Below are 20,633 nucleotides of genomic sequence, written 5' to 3'. Positions count from 1 at the left end.
CCAAACTTCCTTTTCGGCCGCCACTGTTCAAAAACCCTAGAGTCGTCTCCTACCTCGTCTCCGACCCCTTTCTTCGTCCTTTCCCCAGTGTTTCCTCCCTTTTCCCATCTTGCCTTCCGTGATTAGGTCAAAAATACCTAGAAAAGCCGTCGTCCCGAGCTGGAAGAGATATCTCACAGCGAGCGGCGCCGAGAGACGGTCCAAGTCGTGGAACGAACCCATGAGGCCACCACCTCCGGTTCCTTCTCCGCCTAGATCGATCCCTCGCATCCGTGCGCCGGGAGGGTTGTCTCCACCAGAAGGAAGGTCAACTTCGACTTCCTCTCCTGGGAAGGGTTCACATTAGGGCATCACCTTAGAGCCAAGGCCTAGATTACTTTTGTTCCCTTGACCTCCCTACATACCTAGGGCTAGTTAGGAAATTCTATGGGACCGTCACACAGGGTGGCGGTGGTATTCAAGGGACTGCAGCAAATGTCCGTATTTCTAATTCGGAGGATCTCATTGCTCGAGTCCTCCACCTCTCCCGAGAGGGGATTGCTCCCACACATCCCACTGATAGGACTGAGGCCCTTACGGCCATCCTAGGGAGACCACCTCAATCCCCCATAGAGGAGGTGTTTGCAAATCAGCTTTCAGCTAAAATGCGACTCCTTCTGAGTATCATTTCTAAGACTCTCTTTTCTAAGACCGGTAGGTTTGATTTCATTTCTGAAAAAGACCTAGCCTTGATGTTCTACATTCTACATGACATTCTCCTCAACTTTCCAAAACTTATCTACAGCTACATTTGTGAACCCCTAGACAAGCCTAGGTTGAGTCTCCCTTACGGCATGCTCTTCACACTCATCTTTAGGGAGTTAGAAGTTCCTATCCCTGAGGGGGAACCCTCTCGCTCACTCAGATATACAGATCATATGGGTGAGGGGACTCTCCACCGGATGGGTTTTCACAAAGTGGAGGGTGCTTGGGTTAGGAAGTCATCCACATCCATACCATCTGACCCCATTACTCATCACTCACCTATCTCTGACCATGATCAGGACCACTCCACAGATCCTTCCACCTTTCCATCCACAGCTGGTCCCTCATTCATTGCCGAGCCCTCGACCTCTGCTGGACCTTCCACAGTGCCACCACCTCAGCAGCCACTAGAGATCAGGATTAGTCCTGAGCAGCTCCGAGAGTTGAGGGATGACATAGTGAGGAAACTCAGAGGTACCTCCAGTGCACCCTCCACTGACCTCACTTCCTCCACAGCAGCAGTATCCATGATGGTAGCTGAAGTCAAGGAGGAGCTGTCAAGTCTGAGGAGTCTAGTTCAGGGTCAGTACTTGAGCCTCACAGCTATTAAGGAGGACACGAAGCAAATGCAAGATACTATTAGATCAGAGCTGCTAAGGCAAAGTCAAGGTGCAGAAAGGCTTGCAAATGTATTGATAGATAAGCTTGATACAATCAATGAAAAGTGTGACCCAACTGACCCAGACACAAGCTAGGACGACTTCAGAGATTATTACACAACTAGGAAATGTCTCTAAAGGAATGAGCTTGGTTTTGCAGGCTCAGCGGCGAAGTATGGGCACTTCATCTTCTTCTTCCAGACGTCCTTAGTTGTACTTTTGTTTTATTATCATGTAAAATCCTTTTGGACTCTCAAACAATGTACTCAAATTTTGTAATTCATACAATGAATTGAAGTTATTTTCAAAAAACTTGAGGATTGTGCCTTGTTATATCTTTCTATGTTATGTGCTTTTTGCTATGATGACAAAAAGGGGGAGAAAAATAAGATATTTGCAAGTAAAGGAATCTAAACAAGAATACTTTTAAGCAAAAAGAAAACCAAATGTGATTTGTTCTCAGTGGAGAAAATAAGATATAATTGCAAGTAAACCAAATGAGATTTGTTCTTAGTGGATTCGATACTTCGAGGTTCATTATTCCTCTATTGGGGCTCCTCAAGGAGTAATCTCCAGAATCTATTCGAGGGATATTCGGAGATTAGTTGAATCATATTAAAGAACAAATTGTCAGATTTTTTCTTCTCTAATTAAAAGAATTTTTAAAAAAAACTTGAACAAAGTTCAAACAAAATAGAATGCAAATAATATTGAGGGGGAGAATCTGAAATTCTAAGAAAGCAAATTAATTAAAAGAATATAAGTCAAACAATTGAATGTATGTTTTTGAAGGCTTATATAATTCCAAATGAAAGGGGGAGCTTTAATTTCAAAGTATACTGACTCATACCTTTCAATTTTGGATACACTAAATGACTAGACATTTGAATTCATTTCGAAAATTTACTACAATTCACTTCTTGATTGAGCAATTCACTTTACAAATACTAAATATTTTGTCATCATCAAAAAGGGAGAGATTGTGAAGTGATTGAGTAAACCCCTATATGATTTTGATGAGCTCAAAGCATTTGAGTATATTTTATGTTGTACTAATGAATTCAATCTAGTGTTTCAGACAAATATGTGTGAATTTCTGTTTAAGTGCCTCAAGCTTTGGTTCAAAGTAATTTAGATAAGTATTGGACTCAATTTGAACCAAAGTCTGCATCCCGAGTCGACTCCGAAAGATTACGAGTCGACTTCGAGTGGTTTAAAGGTTCTGGCACAAGCTCGAGTCGACTCCGGTACTCTACGAGTCGACTCCGACTGAGAACAGATAGAAAGACAGAAAGAAGAGTTTCAGACCCTGCGAACGAGTCGACTCCAATGCTTGCCGAGTCAACTTCCGATGGTTCCGAGTCGACTCCAAAGGGTAACAGACAAAAAGACAGAACGATGGATTTTAAATCCTGTTACCGAGTCGACTCCAGAAGGTTACGAGTCGACTCCGATGTTTGGCGAGTCGACTCCTAGTTATGTCCGAGTCGACTCCTAGAGGAAAGCAGTTTGAAAGGCAGAGAACCAATCTCGAAAACACTGTGAACGAGTCGACTCCAATAGTTCCAGAGTCGACCCCCAAGTCAGCCGAGTCGACTCCAACAAAGCGCGAGTCGACTCCGAGGCAGATCAGTTCAATAAATAGAGAATCGATTTTTCGGACTCTAAGAACGAGTCGTATCCCGAAGATCTCGAGTCGCCTCTCAAGACAGCCGAGTCGACTCCAAGAAAATCCGAGTCGACTCGAGGAAGAAAAACAGAAAGATGGGTTTCTGGAACCCTAAGAACGAGCCGACTCCTAAGTGTCCGAGTCATCTCCAGATGTTGGCGAGTCGACTCCAGGTTTGGTCCGAGTCGACTCCAGGATGGGACAAGCACTTTAATTCAAATCCTGAACAACGGACGAGTCGTCTCCAGTAAAGCATGAGTCGACTCCAGCAACAGCCGAGTGGACTCTAGATCACACGAGTCGACTCCGATCCCAACGGATACATTGTCAGGATGTGCAGATGGGACAGAACGGCTCCAAATCACTCTCTAACGGCTAGTTTTTGAATGGAACCATTTAAATAGCCAGAGTGAACAGTAGTAGACAACAAGAGAGCTATTCGATCTGAGCATTAAAGCATTTTCAACTACCAAGAGCTTCTTAAGAGTAAATACAAGCAAAAGAAGGAAGATTTGCATTCAACTCAATCCGAGAAGTACTTCCTTCGCATTCAAGGCTCTATTACTGTCCTCCAACCTTCAGTGCTTTCAAGAGGAGACTCAGAAATTGAGAAGCCCCTACTTTTCCATCTAAAATCTATTTGAGCGCTTCTAACTTTACTTTGCTTATATTGTTCTCACATCTGCTTTTTAGAAGCTTTCTTTGTGAATTTCCAAACTTTGTTTTTCTTATTTGATTCAATCAGGGGATTGAATCAAGGGTTGTAAGGTTTGTTAGTAAGCCAAAGATAAAACCAACGGCGTAAGGTTGTGGTTGGTGAACCGGTGAAAACCAACTGGGTTTGATTGTGAACCCGAAAAAATAATCGGATGGTTCTAGTCGGTGAGCCTGTGAAAACCGACCAAGTTCGTTGTAATCTCGTGAAAACAACAAGTTGGGTTGTGAGCTTGTAAAACAACCGGCTATAATCCTAGGAATTATAGTGAACTCCCAAGTGCGGCTTGGGGAGTGGACGTAGGAGCAAGAGTTGGCTCCTGATAAGTGCTTAATAATCTATAATTTAGTTATCTTTCCATAGCACTTATCAATGTTCTTGATAAATACATATTTTACCATGAAATTGAATAATCATTGAAATAAATTTAAAATATGGTAAGAAGTAAATAATTTTTTTTTAAAACAGACTCTGAACTTGTCTCTCTCCTGGTTGCGATCTTTCATGAAAACATATAAGGAGGATGTTGTGTTGACCTGGTTTAGTAACCTGATGGAGTTGTAACCAAGCTAAGGCTATGATTAAATAGGTTTTGGTCCTGATTAGATAATTATTTTTGTATGGGGAAAAATGTTTGATTAACCCTTTTTATTAAGTCACAGTCCTATTTTTAGTCTTGTCGAGTCCGGTCTAAAGCAATTTAGCAAGAATTAAATTTAAATGACATTGGGCTCGAGAACAAGTTCAAGCAAATCAACGATCATGACCCACCTCAAATCCAAAGCCAATTCCCAACCAATTCCTTACCTGCCTTCATATAAAATTTATAATTTTAAAACAAAAAAAAATAATTAAATATCAACAATAATTTCAAGAAAAATTACTAGATTCACTGTTCATATGAACAGTGTCCTGTGAGAACACTGTTCATATGAACAGTGTTACAAAAAAAAATATAAAAGATAAAAACACTGTTCATCTTCTTCCCCGCAGTGCATCACGGCCGAGATTCGCGTCCTCCCTCCCATTCCAGCCACGAGTCCCACGCAGTGCAGCCAGATCCAGATCCTCTGCCTCTTCTTCCGCCCGTGATGCATCCGGATCCACTCCCAGCAGCCGAGATCCAGCTCCTCCATCTTCATCCGGAGCTCTTCCCAGCAGCCACGCATCACAGCCGATGCTCCCATCCTCCCATGGTCCAAAGAAGGAAAGCCATGAAGCATGATTCCTTCCACGGATCCACAGCTTGCGACCAGCATCCTATTTTTCACCATCATCGTCCGCATCTCCTCCGGATTCAAAATCCCCAAATCATGGATTGATGCCCTTCATCATCTTCACCCGAGATCCAGCCATTCTCCCAGCATCATGCCCTCGCGTGCAACAGGAATCAAGCCTCCGCGAGATCAAAGACTGCAGACCACGCCCTGAATCCATTGCTGGGTCTTCGGCAGTCTATAAGAGGAAGACGAGAAGAAGAAAGAGGAGGGGGAGAGAGCTCTGTTCCATGGAGGAAAAACAGAGCTTGCTCTGTTTTGAAGAGAAAAGAAAACTAAAAAAAAAAGAGAAGAGAATAAAAAATAGAGAGGTCTTGACGCGGATGGCTTGGAGCATCTCAGCAAACCAATCAAAGTCGCCGCGCATCATGAGCAGCTAAACCTCGGTTTAAGGGTTCGATGAAGCCATAGAGGAGTATTCGTTTCATTTTTATTGACTTGAGTTTGTATTGTAAGATTGTTGCATGATGAAGAATTTTTCAATTGATCTTATGATTTATCCAATTTATGTGAATCATTTATCTTGCAGAAAATATTTTACATAGATTGATCTATTTCATTGAATCCAACACCTGTGGTTTGGAGGAGATATTCATGTGACATCGATTTCATGTTTAATGATTTAATGATCAGATGCATCATGCTAGGTTAGACAGGTCATGCTTATCGTTATAGTAGATGGTTTGTGCTAGACTTAGATGATTCATGCTGGGAATTAGTTATAATTTTCTTTTGTGATTGCTTTGGCTTGTAGTCGGAAGCAATCAAGTCTTACATACAACTCAATCATTAAGCGTCACGGATATAAATCTATTGGCGAATTCTAGCCCTAAACACCTCCCTCCATAGATAACTCAAACTATTACATCCATATTAATTCTTAGTTTTTATCATTTACTCTAGCTTATACCCTTTGAAGTATTTAATTAAGAAAAATAACTTGTCTCCAATTCCTGTGGACCGACACCCATAATCACTGTCCTACAGGATACGTGCTATTGCATGATTTATTTTCAAAATTGAAATAACCGATCAATTTTTGGCGCCGTTGCCGGGGATTGCTAGCATAGTTATTTTTCCTATCATTAAAAAAAATTAATTAAAAAAACTTTCAAAAAATATATATATATCTAAAATAAAATAAAAAATTATTTTCTATTATTGTTACTTTTCTTATCTCCTTTTTCTTCCTTACTAATTTTTAATTTTTTTTGTTATATTATTTGATCAGGAATCGAGAAAAAATCTGGGATGATCAAAAGGAGAATTGCTGGAAAAGGAATGCTGTAGAGGTTTGCCTAAAAAATTTTTTAAATTGCTGGAGAAATCCCTTTTGTAACCTCTAAACCTTTCTTATTTAAATTGATTATTAGCTTAAAATTTTGTGGTGATTGTTTAATTTTAATTTCAGCAAAATTGTGAATGCATGCCTGATACACATACACCAATTAATCTGCACTTAGTAAGGGCAATCACCCCAACAAGATAAGAGCCGGATTTCATCACCGGACTCTGCCCAACTTAGATGAACTCAATATCACATAGTGTCACTTTAATTAAAATCAATTAGACGTTGGCTCCTAGGGACATTCGAGCTCAATAGGACGAAGATCATCGAAAGTTGCACCAATTTCGCTCTGTGGCTTAGTTGATGTCTAGGCAAGCTTTGTCCCTATAAGGGAGACAGTTCATCTATTCGAGGCAAGTGGATTTTAAGTGGGACCTTTGCGAACGCATCGTGACCCCTCCACTTACCTGAGAGCTTACCTGGTCAACTCGGTTCATTAGATCGGATTGGAGGCTTAGGTGCCCTCTTCAAACCAGTTAAGAGCTGTCTAGTGATTTTAGGACAAATACAAGGATTGATGTGTTTTTCTTTTATTGCATGCTTGACTGATCAAGTACTAGTGTATGCAAGGGAGTCATTCTAGAGTACGTGACCTATTACCTTTTGACCCTGAAATAGAACGGACCCTTAGAAATATTCGAGCTGAGATCAGAATAATAGAATCATCCCCACCTCCTGAGATGGCTGAAGAACAATCCAAACTCCTGAGGGAGTACTTTACTCCCACCATTTACACTTTTCCATCTTGCATTCGATTACCTGAAGTAGCAGCTGTACAATATGAAATAAAGTCTAGTGTGATCCAAATGCTCCCATCTTTTTATGGGCTCACCAATGAAGACCCATATAAACACCTAGATGAATTCCTTGAGATTTGCACCACTGTCAAGATTCAGATCTTCACTGATGATGCTCTGAAACTTAGATTATTCTCCTTCTCTCTTAAAGATAGAGCCAAACAATGGCTGAATTCTTTAGAAGCTAACTCGATTCGTTCTTGGGATCAAATGCAACAAGAATTCCTTAAAAAATACTTTAAAAAATACTTTCCCATAGGAAGAACGAACCAGTTTAGACATGCCATTACAAGCTTCTCCCAAACCGAGGGAGAAGAATTTCATGAAACTTGGGAGAGATTTCGGGACCTAATCCGTAAATGCCCACATCATCAAATTCCTAAGTGGCAGCTAGTGCAATGTTTCTATGACGGATTGACTGAACGAAACTGTCAGATGATCGATGCTGCATGCAGGGGGACTTTCATGCTTCAAAATGAGCATGAAGCATGGCAATTATTTGAAAATCTTAATGAAAACTCCCTCCACCATGCTTCATGTTCTCGTCAAGCACCCCCAAATTCTCAAAGAAAAGGGACCATTTGTGAAATAAGTCATTCTATGGACCTGTCTAGCAAGGTAGATGCATTGTCCCATAAGATTGACCAACTGATGATAGGTGGGCATTACATTAACTCTTCCCAAGCACAAGTGTGTACTATCTGTTCTAGCCCATCTCACCCTATTCATGAGTGCCCTTCAGCACCCCAATTCTCCGAACTCATGCAAGAACACATCAATGCTGCTCAAACACAGCCTAGATCGGGTAATGACCCATTTTTCAATACATATAACCCGGGATGGCGAAATCATCCAAACTTTTCTTGGAAGCAGCAAGCTTCGAATACAGCCCAACCCTATTTCCAAAATTTTCAAAATCCTCAGAATTTTCAAACCCCACAAAATATTCATCCCTACCATCCCTCGATTCAATTTCAACACACTCCTCCTCTACCCCAAAGAAACACAGCCTTTGAGGAGAAAGTGTTGAACGCCCTTCAAGGTTTGGAAACCATTACACAATTGGTGCACTCTCACACGCAATCCATCACCAAGCTAGAATCCCAAATGGGGCAACTAGCTAATGCACTGAACAAGCGAGAGGAAGAAAAGCTTCCAAGCCAACCATTAAGTAAACCTAGGGGACAATACATGGCTCAAGAAAATCAACTAAATGCAATTCATCATGAACAAGCCAATGCTTTGACTATCCTAAGGAGTGGACTTGTAGTAGACAATAAGATTAGGGAAGATAATAATAAGGAAGATGAAGAAGAGGATAGACATGTGTCAAATAAAAACCTAAAACCTTCTTCTTCTTCAGCTAGTCCACCTTCTGCCAAAACTCACATCCCAAAGGCCCCATTTTCTAAAGCTCTTAATTCACCCTCTCCCTTTGATGACAGAAAGAAAATTTCACTAGAGGAAATGATGGAGGTTTTCAAACAAGTGAAAATCAACCTTCCGCTTCTTGATGCTATTAAACAAGTTCCCTCCTATGCTAAATTTCTCAAAGACCTTTGTACCCAAAAGCGAAAATCTAGGACACATGTGCCTAGAAAGGTCTTCCTAACTGAGCAAGTGATTTCTATTCTCCAACACAACCCTCCTTCGAAATTCAAAGATCCTGGTGCTCCCACCATCTCCTGTGTCTTAGGAAATAATTTCATTGATCGAGCACTCTTAGATCTAGGGGCAAGTGTCAACCTTTTACCTTATTCAGTTTATGAGGAACTTGGGTTAGGTGAGTTAAAACCAACCTCGGTATCCCTTTAATTGGCTGATCGATCTGTAAAAACACCATGTGGAAAAATTGAAGATGTTCTTGTCAAGGTAGACAAATTCTATTTTTCAGTAGATTTCATCGTCCTTGATATGGAACATGAACCTAATCCTAAAAAACAAATCTCCGTGATCCTTGGGCGGCCCTTTTTAGCAACAACCAATGTGTGCATCAATTGTAGAACAGTGGTAATGAACATATCATTTGGGAACATGAAGGTAAAATTAAATGTGTTCAATGCGGACGACCAACCCGCGAGGAAAGTTAAGTGATGAGAGCACAAAAGTGCAATCATCAGACCATTTTAATTAGTATTATAATTAATCATTAATAATAAAATTAACTAATTAACATTGTATTTGTGTTTGAGTGCAAGTAATCCAAGAGATCCAATAACATTGGGTTTGAGCCCAATGCCCGGCAGCCCGAGCTCAACAAATTCCCCAGCTGCCATACAAGCAAGAAATCCTGCGTCATCCATCAAGTCAGTCCCGCATCAAGGCCCCGCAATCATTTCCTTCTCGGCCATCCGCCCAGCCAATCATCAACATCCCAAATAAATCCACTCCGTCCACATCATCAACGAGTCCTCCTAGCAAGCCACGGATCACGCCATCATCACAGCCATCCGTTTCAAAGAGTCCCTTTAGCCGTGAAGCCAAAGGTTCAAGCCCCTCCACGCGCCTCCTTCCTTCTGCAACAGCCCAGCTCCTTCCCAAATCAAGCCATCCGTACCACGCCCAGCTTCATCCCGCGGTCCATGCGATCCCAGGAGACTCCAGCTCCTCCCAACGAATCCCATTTGCAAGCCGAAATCCCAGCAACGCCAGAAGAAGGAAATAGGAAGCAAATCCCAGCTCTTCCGTGATCCCGTCGATCCCGCTTCCAATCCGGCACCCAAAGAAGGGAAGATCAGCAATCCAACGCGTCTCCTCCCTTCCATTTTTCTTCCTCTTCCGCGTGCAATCCCGACGATCATGCTCCCAGCCATCCTTGCCTTCCTTCCTTGCATCCACGGTCAACTCCTCACAGCATCCCGTGAAGGAAATCCATGGATCTCACGCTCGTCTACCCTCTTCCTCCTCCCAATGATTCCGCGAGTGAGCCCAAGCATCGATCCAGCCGGCTGTGATTCTCCAGCAAATCGCAGCATCACGTCTGCAATCACCCGTTGATCCCATGATCGGCTCCTCCCAGCAGCCCCTCATGCCATTTCTTCCACCCGTCTGTGTTCATCACGGAAGACCGCATCCTCCCAGCAGTCCGTGATCAACGTTCCTCGAGATCCCAAGCACCCATTTTCCATGTGGCTGATCTCTAGTGGGGACCTATAAAAGGGAGGGTAAAAGGAGAAGGAGGGAAGCTGGGAGAGGTGGGTGGCCGGCGGGTCCACAGAAAAGAGAAGAACAGGGGAGAGGGGTCGGTTTGGGAGAGAAGAGAGAATGCCTTGCTCTGTTTTCAACGAAGTTTGAAAACAGAGCATTGTGATTTTTTTTAGTTTTAGTTTTCTGTTTAAGTTTAGTTTTTTTTTATTTATGAGAGCAATGTTTTTCTTTAGTTTGAGTTTATGAGAGCAATGTATTTTTTTTAGTTTTATTTTAATTGAAAGTTTTAATCGAGAAGTTATGTTTTGAGTTTCAGAGCATGTTGTTCTTATTTTTAGTTTTATTTTAATTGAGAGGTTTTGTTTTGAGTTTTAATTTTTGAGAGTTTATTTGGGTAGAAAGTTGTATTTATTCTGAAATTTTAATTTCTGTTCTGCAATACATTAAATCTTCTTTCATGCAATCTATATTCCAGTCTGCAATTTTACTAGCACTGTTTTCATCCATTTTATGCCAAAGCTTTTCTTTGATTAGTTCAATATATAAATACCTTTCGAATTTAAATACCTATCTTTTTGTCAATTTCAAGTAGAAAATATTCTCTGGTAGCCCAGAGAATCATTCAAACATCCTCGAAATAATATTTTTCTTTTATCATTCAAAAACCAATTTCAAATCCGAGTGAACGTTCTAATTTTTATGCAACTCCAATCGCCTCCCTGTGGATCGACCTCTTACAACCACTATTCTTCGGGTAGAACAGGTAAGAGTAAATTAAATTTAAACTTTGTTTATCGGTTCTAACAACGATCTGTTTAGCATATTTTTAGTTAAACAGGAATCGGTCGAACAAAATTTTGGCGCCGTTGCCGGGGAGGCAAATCGAGAAGCAAGAACGATCACGAAGATCAAATCAAATTTTGGATGCCCGGAGTGAACGCACTCCGGTAGTAAGTTTTTATTTTTATTAATTTTTCTTATTTTGATTATTTTTAGTTAGTAATTTCGTAGTTATTAAATTCTGAAATTTGAAATTCGAAATTAAAGTTTTCTTTAAAAAAAGTAAAAAAAAAATTTGAAAAAAAAAATTTTAAAAAAAAATTCAAAAATTCAAAAATTTAAATTCAAAATTTGAATTCTGCGATTCGAAATTTGAAATTCAAAAAAAAAGGTTAAAAAAAATTAATTAAATTAAAAAATTTCAAAAATATTATTTTTGCTAGTAATTGATAAGGTGCAATCCCCCGAGGTTATCATACCTTTATTGGGGCTCCTCACGGAGTAATCTCCAGAGCTTATTCAACGGGCATTCGGAGATTGACTGACGCATAAGGATTGTGTTTAGTTTACATTCAAGTTATTGCTATAAAAAAAAAGTAAAAGTAAAAAAAAAAAAATTGCTTGCTCATTTAATCAATACAACCTAATGACATTGCATAAACTTTGAAAAAAAATATTGATTATTTGCTGCATTTAGTATTAAGCATTTGCATAAAATAATTTAAGGGAAAAACCCATTAAAAAGATAAGGTCGGGAAGTCATTACCTGTCCTTAGCCCAAAAATCACCACCTTGCATACTTATCCTAAGCCAAATTAAATTAAAATCAAATTAGACATTGGCCTTAGGGTTTTCGAGCTCAATTAGGCTCTTGGAAAGAAGCGGCTGAAAGCCACTCCAGTGAGGATTTAGTAATTGGTGATGTCTAGAAAAGTTTTACAACAGTGAGAACTGTTATGGGTATTGTGGTATTGGTGTATCCCTTCTGGCACCACCACACACCCCGGAACTTTCCTGGTCACTGGTTACTGGATCACTTAACTGGTAAGCTCAAGCTTAATCTGAAAGGGAGATTAGGAGCTGTCTAATCTAGAGAGAATTTCAGAAACTTTTTTTAACCTGATAAGTCTCTGTGCAACTAGATTTAAGAAGCTACTAAACCTCACTTAGTTCTAAGACTAATAGATCAAATTGTTGTGTGGTGTTGATTGTGGTCATCTTGGTCTAGCCCTTCTTCTTATCTTTTAGGATTTAGTTTAAAAAAATTGAGTCTAATTAAGTTGTGGAAAATGTATGCATGGTAGAAGGTCATTAAGAGATAAGTTAACCCCATTTGATCCTGAGATTGACAGAACTTTTCATCATAACCTGCGAACTGTAAACCAACCGTCGATCTCTACAATAGGTGAACATATTAGAACCCCGAATGAATTATTCGCTCCTGCATCCGCTAGTCCACCTACATGTATAGTATTGCCAATAAATAATGCAGCCCAATTCGAGATTCGGGCTGCAACAATAAACATGTTACCCAAGTTTCATGGGTTCGAGAGTGAACAACCCTACATTCATCTAAACAAATTTTTGACAATCTGTCAAACGTTTAGAAATCAAAATTTAGATGAAGAGGGTATTAAATTAAGGCTATTTCCCATGACTCTAGAGGATCGTGCCGCTGCATGGCTGTATTCCCTTGCTTCAAATTCCATCACATCTTGGGAACAACTATCTAGGAAGTTCATGGCTAAGTTCTATCCCATGGTAAAAACTGAAAAAATTAAAGATGCCATCAGAACTTTTAGAGAAAAATCAGAGGAGGAATTTTCCCAACTTTGGGAAAGATTCCATGATCTTTTGGTCAAGTGCCCGCACCATGGGCTTGACAAGGCTGATCTAGTACATTTCTTTTATAAAGGACTACCTCCGGCACATAGAAACATGATCGAGTCCATGCACAAAGGTAGGTTCATGGACCAAACCCCGGATCAAGCCTATGAATTTCTTGTTGACTTAGCCGAGAACGCCCAAAATTGGAGTAGCTATGGTGAGGAAGTAAATAGAGATGAGTTCGGGTCTAGAAAACCAGGTAATTATGAAATGAAAGCAGACCCAGAACTCAAAAATGTCATGTCCAATCTGGTGACTGGAATGAACAACTTAAGCAAAAAGTTTGATGCTTTCACTGTTTCCACTAGCTCGAGTTCATATAAAGAGTTAAATCCCATCATGAAAGTGGATCACGAGTCACATAGTTTATGTATCTTGTGTAATAGTTCTGAGCATCTAGTGGAGTGTTGTCCTAGTTTACCCAACATTAAGGCTGAGCAAGCAAATGCTCTAAATTCATATAGTGCCTTTAAGAAGCCCACTCCCAACTCGTTCAGCCCAGTTTACCACCCTGATAATAGGTTCCACTCAAATTTCTCATATACGCAAAATGAACCTATTCAACATCAAGGTGGTCCACCAGGTTTTCAGAACAACTTCCCCAGGATAGGTCCACCACAAATGAACCAACCTTTGGTTCCATCTGTACCGCCTTATAATGCCCCTATCCCACAGCAACCTTCACAATTAGAAACCATGATGGCTAATATGATGAAACAACAACAAGATTTTATCAAGCAACAACAACAGACCAATACAGCCCAAGCCCAGACTAACCAATTCCATGCGCAAGCAATTGCAAAACTTGAGGTTAGTCTGAGCCAAATAGCTAACTCTCTAGGGGATAGGAAGAAAGGTGAACTACCTAGTCAACCAGTGCCTAACCCTAGCAGACAACAAAATCAAGGTCAGATAGGTCAGTATCAAATCAATTCTAATGGAAATCCGACCTATGAAGTCCAGGCATTTACCACTTTAAGGTCTGGCAAGCAAGTGGACAATAAAGTCCAACTTTCTGAAAATAAAAAAGAAAATAAATCTGAATCTGATAAGAACCCTATTCAGAAGAGGGGTCAAGAACAGGACAAACCGGAAAAAAGGGAAGAACCTATAGAAACATACAAACCCAAGGTTCCCTTTCTCAGTAGACTTCAGGACTCCAAGAAACAATCTAACTTTGATGAAATCATGGAAGTCTTTAAAACTGTTCAAATAAATATACCTTTTCTCGATGCCATAAGACAAATTTCCTCCTATACAAAATTCTTGAAAGACCTCACCACGGTCAAAAAAAAAAACAAGTATTCCTAGGCAAGCTGTTATGGCTGCACAAGCCTCATCTCTCATTCAACAACAGATTGCCCCGAAATTCAAAGACCCTGGTTGCCCAACTATTGAAATAAAAATAGGAGAGACGATCATCCAAAGAGCTCTATTAGATTTAGGAGCCAGTGTAAACCTACTTCCCTACTATGTGTACCAAAAATTAGGTTTGGGGGAATTAAAGCCTACAAATATTACCCTTTCCTTAGCAGATAGGACAGTGAAGTACCCCAAGGGGATTGTAGAGGATGTAATAGTAAAAGTAAATGAGTTTTACTATCCTGTGGACTTCGTTATCCTTGAGACTGAACCTGCAATACATCCAGACAGTCACACACCTATAATTTTAGGTAGACCTTTCTTAGCCACAGCAAATGCTGTGATCAACTGTCGAAATAGGATGCTGAAGTTATCTTTTGGCAACATGAAAGTCGAGCTTAATGTCTTCAACATAAGTAAACAACCACCAGACGATAAAGAAATCAATGAAGTTGACATGATTGAAAGTCTGGTTCAGGAGACTTTCTTACAAACTTATAATAAGGACCCTTTAGAAGCTTACCTTGCCCATTCCGAGGAAGGGATCAAGCATGCGCCTCTTAGTTCTGTTCCCCTTATGAGCATAGATCGTCATCAGCCGACTGTTCTTCATCGGACTTTTCCAAAACCATTCTTAGATAATAGTTGAAAAAAAAAAGGAGATTTACATTTTGTCTGGCTGAAGACATAAAACTTAGCGCTCTTGGGAGGCAAGCCAACATATAAATATCTTCTATAAAAAAAAAACTACTAACATGCAGGTTTGGGAGATTTTGCCCCAATTTTCAATTTACCTACCCATATCAGGTAACTTCTCCTCTGTCCTCTTACTGCTTTAATTTTTCTTTAACATTGAGGACAATGTTAGATTTAGGTTTGGGGGTATTTTTAAGCATTTGGAATTTTATAAAAATAAATAAAAAAAAAATTTAAAAAAAAATTTGGAAATTAAAAAAAAAATTTACAACACACAAGGTATATAAAATCTAAGAGCCCAATGACTAGTTGGAAGTAGTGCAAAGTGAGTTCTTTTTATTAAGTTCCTTTTAGTGAGTTGTAAGCTAATTAGTGCTTTGAATTTCACAACACATCTGGCCTGCATTTTCTAAGGTATAGGTTCGACATTGTGTTGAGAATATGGTAGCAACCTCGAATCCTGATGAACCATCTTTTTCTGATCCCAAAAAAAAAAAAAAAAAACTATTTCGTGGATTTAGTCAGGTACATCGAAAAGGGCTACCTATTGTCAAAGATCAGCGGGCTTGTGATGAGGAACCCGAGCATAGGTCCGTAGGGGAGTCTTGATGCCCGACACCTCATGCCAACTGGTGTGAGAATTGTCGACTAATTGCTCGCTACATGGAGGAATCATCACAGGAGTAAAAGTGCACAATATATACACTATCATTTCTCTTTAATGAAAAAAAAACAAAAAACAAAAAAAAAATGATGAAAAAAAAATGTATATTGACCTTAAGAAAGACAATAGTATGAAAGCCGTCGTTGTAAAAATTCGAGTATACTGGAATATTACAGATAAAGCCCATGAGGTATTAAAGTAAACATCCACAGCTCTCGAAATCCTGCAGATAAGATGATTTTGAATCAGTAAATAGGTCTTGTCCGACCAATTCTTGGAAACTACTAATATTAGCAATATTTTGGAGATCCAAAATCTTAGCTTGTGCATGGTCCAAACTTCACTGAGCACTCAAGTATAAATAAGTCTTACAACTCCCTAACGGAAAACTTAATGACTTCAACTTAAATTGCATACTAACCTAGAATTTGGGCTACTTAGTAATTAAAACCTTGTGTGCTTTGGAAATTCTTATCAGTTATGTACTTGAAATTAGACTTTCATTTCACAAACCAAATTTTATTTTGGGATCGAAGTTTGTGGGTAACTTCACTGCAAACCCTCACGAGACAATACTCGTCCACTAGGGTAACCTAGGGGTTTAACGGCTTGTTGCACGTGCTAAGTGCAATCATAATGCTCTACGAAAGTGAGTATTTATCTTAGTTCATGTATATTTATATATATATAATAAATAAAACTTTTGCACTCTCATTTTATCATTGTCGCACTAAATTGCTAGAGACTAGCAATAAGCTGGTTGGGGGGTGTGATGAGAGCACAAAAGTGCAATCATCAGACCATTTTAATTAGTATTATAATTAATCATTAATAATAAAATTAACTAATTAACGTTGTATTTGTGTTTGAGTGCAAGTAATCCAAGAGACCCAATAACATTGGGTTTGAGCCCAATGCCCGGCAGCCCGAGCTCAACAAATTCCCCAGCTGCCATACAAGCATGAAATCCTGTGTCATCCATCAAGTCAGTCCCGCATCAAGGCCCCGCGATCATTTCCTTCTCGGCCATCCGCCCAGCCAATCATCAACATCCCAAATAAATCCACTCCGTCCGCATCATCAACGAGTCCTCCTAGCAAGCCACGGATCACGCCATCATCACAGCCATCCGTTTCAAAGAGTCCCTTTAGCCGTGAAGCCAAAGGTTCAAGCCCCTCCACGCGCCTCCTTCCTTCCGCAACAGCCCAGCTCCTTCCCAAATCAAGCCATCCGTACCACGCCCAGCTTCATCCCGCGGTCCGTGCGATCCCAGGAGACTCCAGCTCCTCCCAGCGAATTCCATTTGCAAGCCGAAATCCCAGCAACGCCAGAAGAAGGAAATAGGAAGCAAATCCTAGCTCTTCTGTGATCCCGTCGATCCCGCTTCCAATCCGGCACCCAAAGAAGGGAAGATCAGCAATCCAACGCGTCTCCTCCCTTCCGTTTTTCTTCCTCTTCCGCGTGCAATCCCGACGATCATGCTCCCAGCCATCCGTGCCTTCCTTCCTTGCATCCACGGTCAACTCCTCACAGCATCCCGTGAAGGAAATCCATGGATCTCACGCTCGTCTACCCTCTTCCTCCTCCCAATGATTCCGCGAGTGAGCCCAAGCATCGATCCAGCCGGCCGTGATTCTCCAGCAAATCGCAGCATCACGTCCGCAATCGCCCGTTGATCCCGTGATCGGCTCCTCCCAGCAGCCCCTCATGCCATTTCTTCCACCCGTCTGTGTTCATCACGGAAGACCGCATCCTCCCAGCAGTCCGTGATCAACGTTCCTCGAGATCCCAAGCGCCCATTTTCCATGTGGCTGATCTCTAGTGGGGACCTATAAAAGGGAGGGTAAAAGGAGAAGGAGGGAAGCTGGGAGAGGTGGGTGGCCGGCAGGTCCACAGAAAAGAGAAGAACAGGGGAGAGGGGTCGGTTTGGGAGAGAAGAGAGAATGCCTTGCTCTATTTTCAACGAAGTTTGAAAACAGAGCATTGTGATTTTTTTTAGTTTTAGCTTTCTGTTAAGTTTAGTTTTTTTTATTTATGAGAGCAATGTTTTTCTTTAGTTTGAGTTTATGAGAGCAATGTATTTTTTTTAGTTTTATTTTAATTGAAAATTTTAATCGAGAAGTTATGTTTTGAGTTTCAGAGCATGTTGTTCTTATTTTTAGTTTTATTTTAATTGAGAGGTTTTGTTTTGAGTTTTAATTTTTGAGAGTTTATTTGGGTAGAAAGTTGTATTTATTCTGAAATTTTAATTTCTGTTCTGCAATACATTAAATCTTCTTTCATGCAATCTATATTCCAGTCTGCAATTTTACTAGCACTGTTTTCATCCATTTTATGCCAAAGCTTTTCTTTGATTAGTTCAATATATAAATACCTTTCAAATTTAAATACCTATCTTTTTGTCAATTTCAAGTAGAAAATATTCTCTGGTAGCCCAGAGAATCATTCAAACATCCTCGAAATAATGTTTTTCTTTTATCATTCAAAAACCAATTTCAAATCCGAGTGAACGTTCTAATTTTTATGCAACTCCAATCGCCTCCCTGTGGATCGACCTCTTACAACCACTATTCTTCGGGTAGAACAGGTAAGAGTAAATTAAATTTAAACTTTGTTTATCGGTTCTAACAACGATCTGTTTAGCATATTTTTAGTTAAACAGGAATCGGTCGAACATTAAGTGTTTTATGATAGACAAAATAGATGAACTCATAAAAGGAGATGCAAAAACTACCTCACTGTGTCTAGCTGAAGACAATAAACTTAGCGCTTGTTGGAAGGCAACCCAATTCTTTTAGTTTTCTTTAACATTGAGGACAATGTTAGGTTTAGATTTGGGGGTATTCATCTTGATTTTCATCCAAAAAAAAAGAAAAAGAAAAAATGTGTTCATTTTCATTTTTTATAAAATAATAATAAATAATAATAATATACATTTATGCTAGAATGATAAATATGTGTTCATTTTTTATAATAATAATAATAAATAATAATAATAAAGAAAAAAAGTTTTTGTTTTTAAAAACCTAATTTCTATACATTTATGCGAGAATGATAAATATACAAAGTATATAAAATCTAAAAAGCCCAATGACTAGTCAGAAGTAATACAAATTTAAGTTCTTTTTATTAAGTCTCTCTTAGGGAGTTGTAAGCTAATTAATACTTTGGAATTTCATTACACACTGGCCGACCCTTCTAAGGTCTAGGCTCGACATTATGTTGATAGTATAGTAGCAACCTTGGACCCTGATGAATCATACTTATCTAATCCAAAAAAAAACAAAAAAAATCAATAAAAATGGATTTAGTCAGGAACATCGAAAAAGGCTACCTATTGTCAAAGGTCAAGTGGGCTTGTGATGAGGACTCCGAGCATAAGTCCGTAGAGGAGTCTTGATGCCCGACACCTTATGCCAACTGATGTGAGAGTTGTCGACTGACTGCTCGTTACACGGAGAAATCACCACAAGAGTAAAAGTGCACAATTTATATATCTTTTTTTTAAAAAAAAACTCTGTATTGACCTTAAAAAAGACAATAGTGTGAAAGCCGTCGTTGTAAAAATTTGAGTAAACTGGAATATTACAGATAAAGCCCGTGAGGTACTAAAGTAAACATCCACAACTCTCGAAATCCTGCAGATAAGATAATTTTGAATCAGTGAGCAGGTCCTTTCGACCAATTCTTGGAAACTACTAGTATGAGCAATATTTTGGAGATCCGAACTCTTAGCTTGTGTACGGTCCAGATTTCACCGAGCACTCCAATATAAATAAGTCTTACAACTTTCTAAACAAAAACTTAATAATTTTAAATTAGATTGCATACTAACCTAGAATTTGGGCTGACTTAGTAAATAAAACTGTGTGTGCTTTGAAATTCTTATCATTTATGTATCTTAAATTAGATTTTAATATAAAAAATAAAAAAAAGAGAGTTTCTGAAATTCTTAGCTAGTATGCATTTAGAATTTGATTTTCACTTCATAGATCAATCGATCTAAAAAAAATAAAATAAAAATAAAAATAATTAATAAAAAATTAAAAAAATAAAAAATAATAAAAAATATAATAATAATAACAATAATAATAAATGATTTATTTTAAGATTGAAGTTTGTGGGTATCTTCACTGGAAACCCTCACGAGACTATAACTCGTCCACTAGGGGTAACCTAGGGGTTTAAAGCCTTGTTGCATATGGTAAATGCAATCGCGATACCTGCAAAAGTGAGTTAGAGTTTTTTCTTTTCTAATTTTATTTTGCTCGAGGGCTAGCAAAACATAGGTTTGGGGGTGTGATAAGTGCTTAATAATCTATAATTTAGTTATCTTTCCATAGCACTTATCAATGTTCTTAAACTGATAAATACATATTTTACCATGAAATTGAATAATCATTGAAATAAATTTAAAATATGGTAAGAAGTAAATAATTTTTTTTCTTAAAATAGACTCTGAACTTGTCTCTCTCTTGGTTGCGATCTTTCATGAAAACATATAAGGAGGATGTTGTGTTGACCTGGTTTAGTAACCTGATGGAGTTGTAACCAAGCTAAGGCTATGATTAAATAGGTTTTGGTCCTGATTAGATAATTATTTTTGTACGGGAAAAAAGGTTTGATTAACCCTTTTTATTAATTCACGGTCCTGTTTTTAGTCTTGTCGAGTCCGGTCTGAAGTAGTTTAGCAAGAATTAAATTTAAATGACATTGGGCTCGAGAACAAGTTCAAGCAAATCAACGATCATGACCCACCTCAAATCCAAAGCCAATTTCCAACCAATTCCTTACCTGCCTTCATATAATATTTATAATTTTAAAACAAAAAAAATAATTAAATATCGACAATAATTTCAAGAAAAATTACTAGATTCACTGTTCATAT

The 20,633-nt window shown here is 39.1% G+C and overlaps 1 non-coding gene across 1 annotated transcript; it reads right to left on the bottom strand.

Moving 5' to 3' along the window:
- Positions 1-7,480: 7,480 nt before the first annotated feature.
- LOC120107684 lies at positions 7,481-7,586 on the bottom strand. The gene has a single exon (XR_005509364.1). It is a non-coding gene; the product is annotated as a small nucleolar RNA R71 (small nucleolar RNA).
- Positions 7,587-20,633: the final 13,047 nt, after the last annotated feature.

The sequence above is a fragment of the Phoenix dactylifera genome, unplaced genomic scaffold (genome assembly GCF_009389715.1).
Source record: "Phoenix dactylifera cultivar Barhee BC4 unplaced genomic scaffold, palm_55x_up_171113_PBpolish2nd_filt_p 000958F, whole genome shotgun sequence".
Lineage (NCBI taxonomy): Eukaryota > Viridiplantae > Streptophyta > Magnoliopsida > Arecales > Arecaceae > Phoenix > Phoenix dactylifera.
The sequence above is the reverse complement of the archived record's forward strand: the minus strand, read 5'-3'. Positions and strand labels throughout refer to the sequence as shown.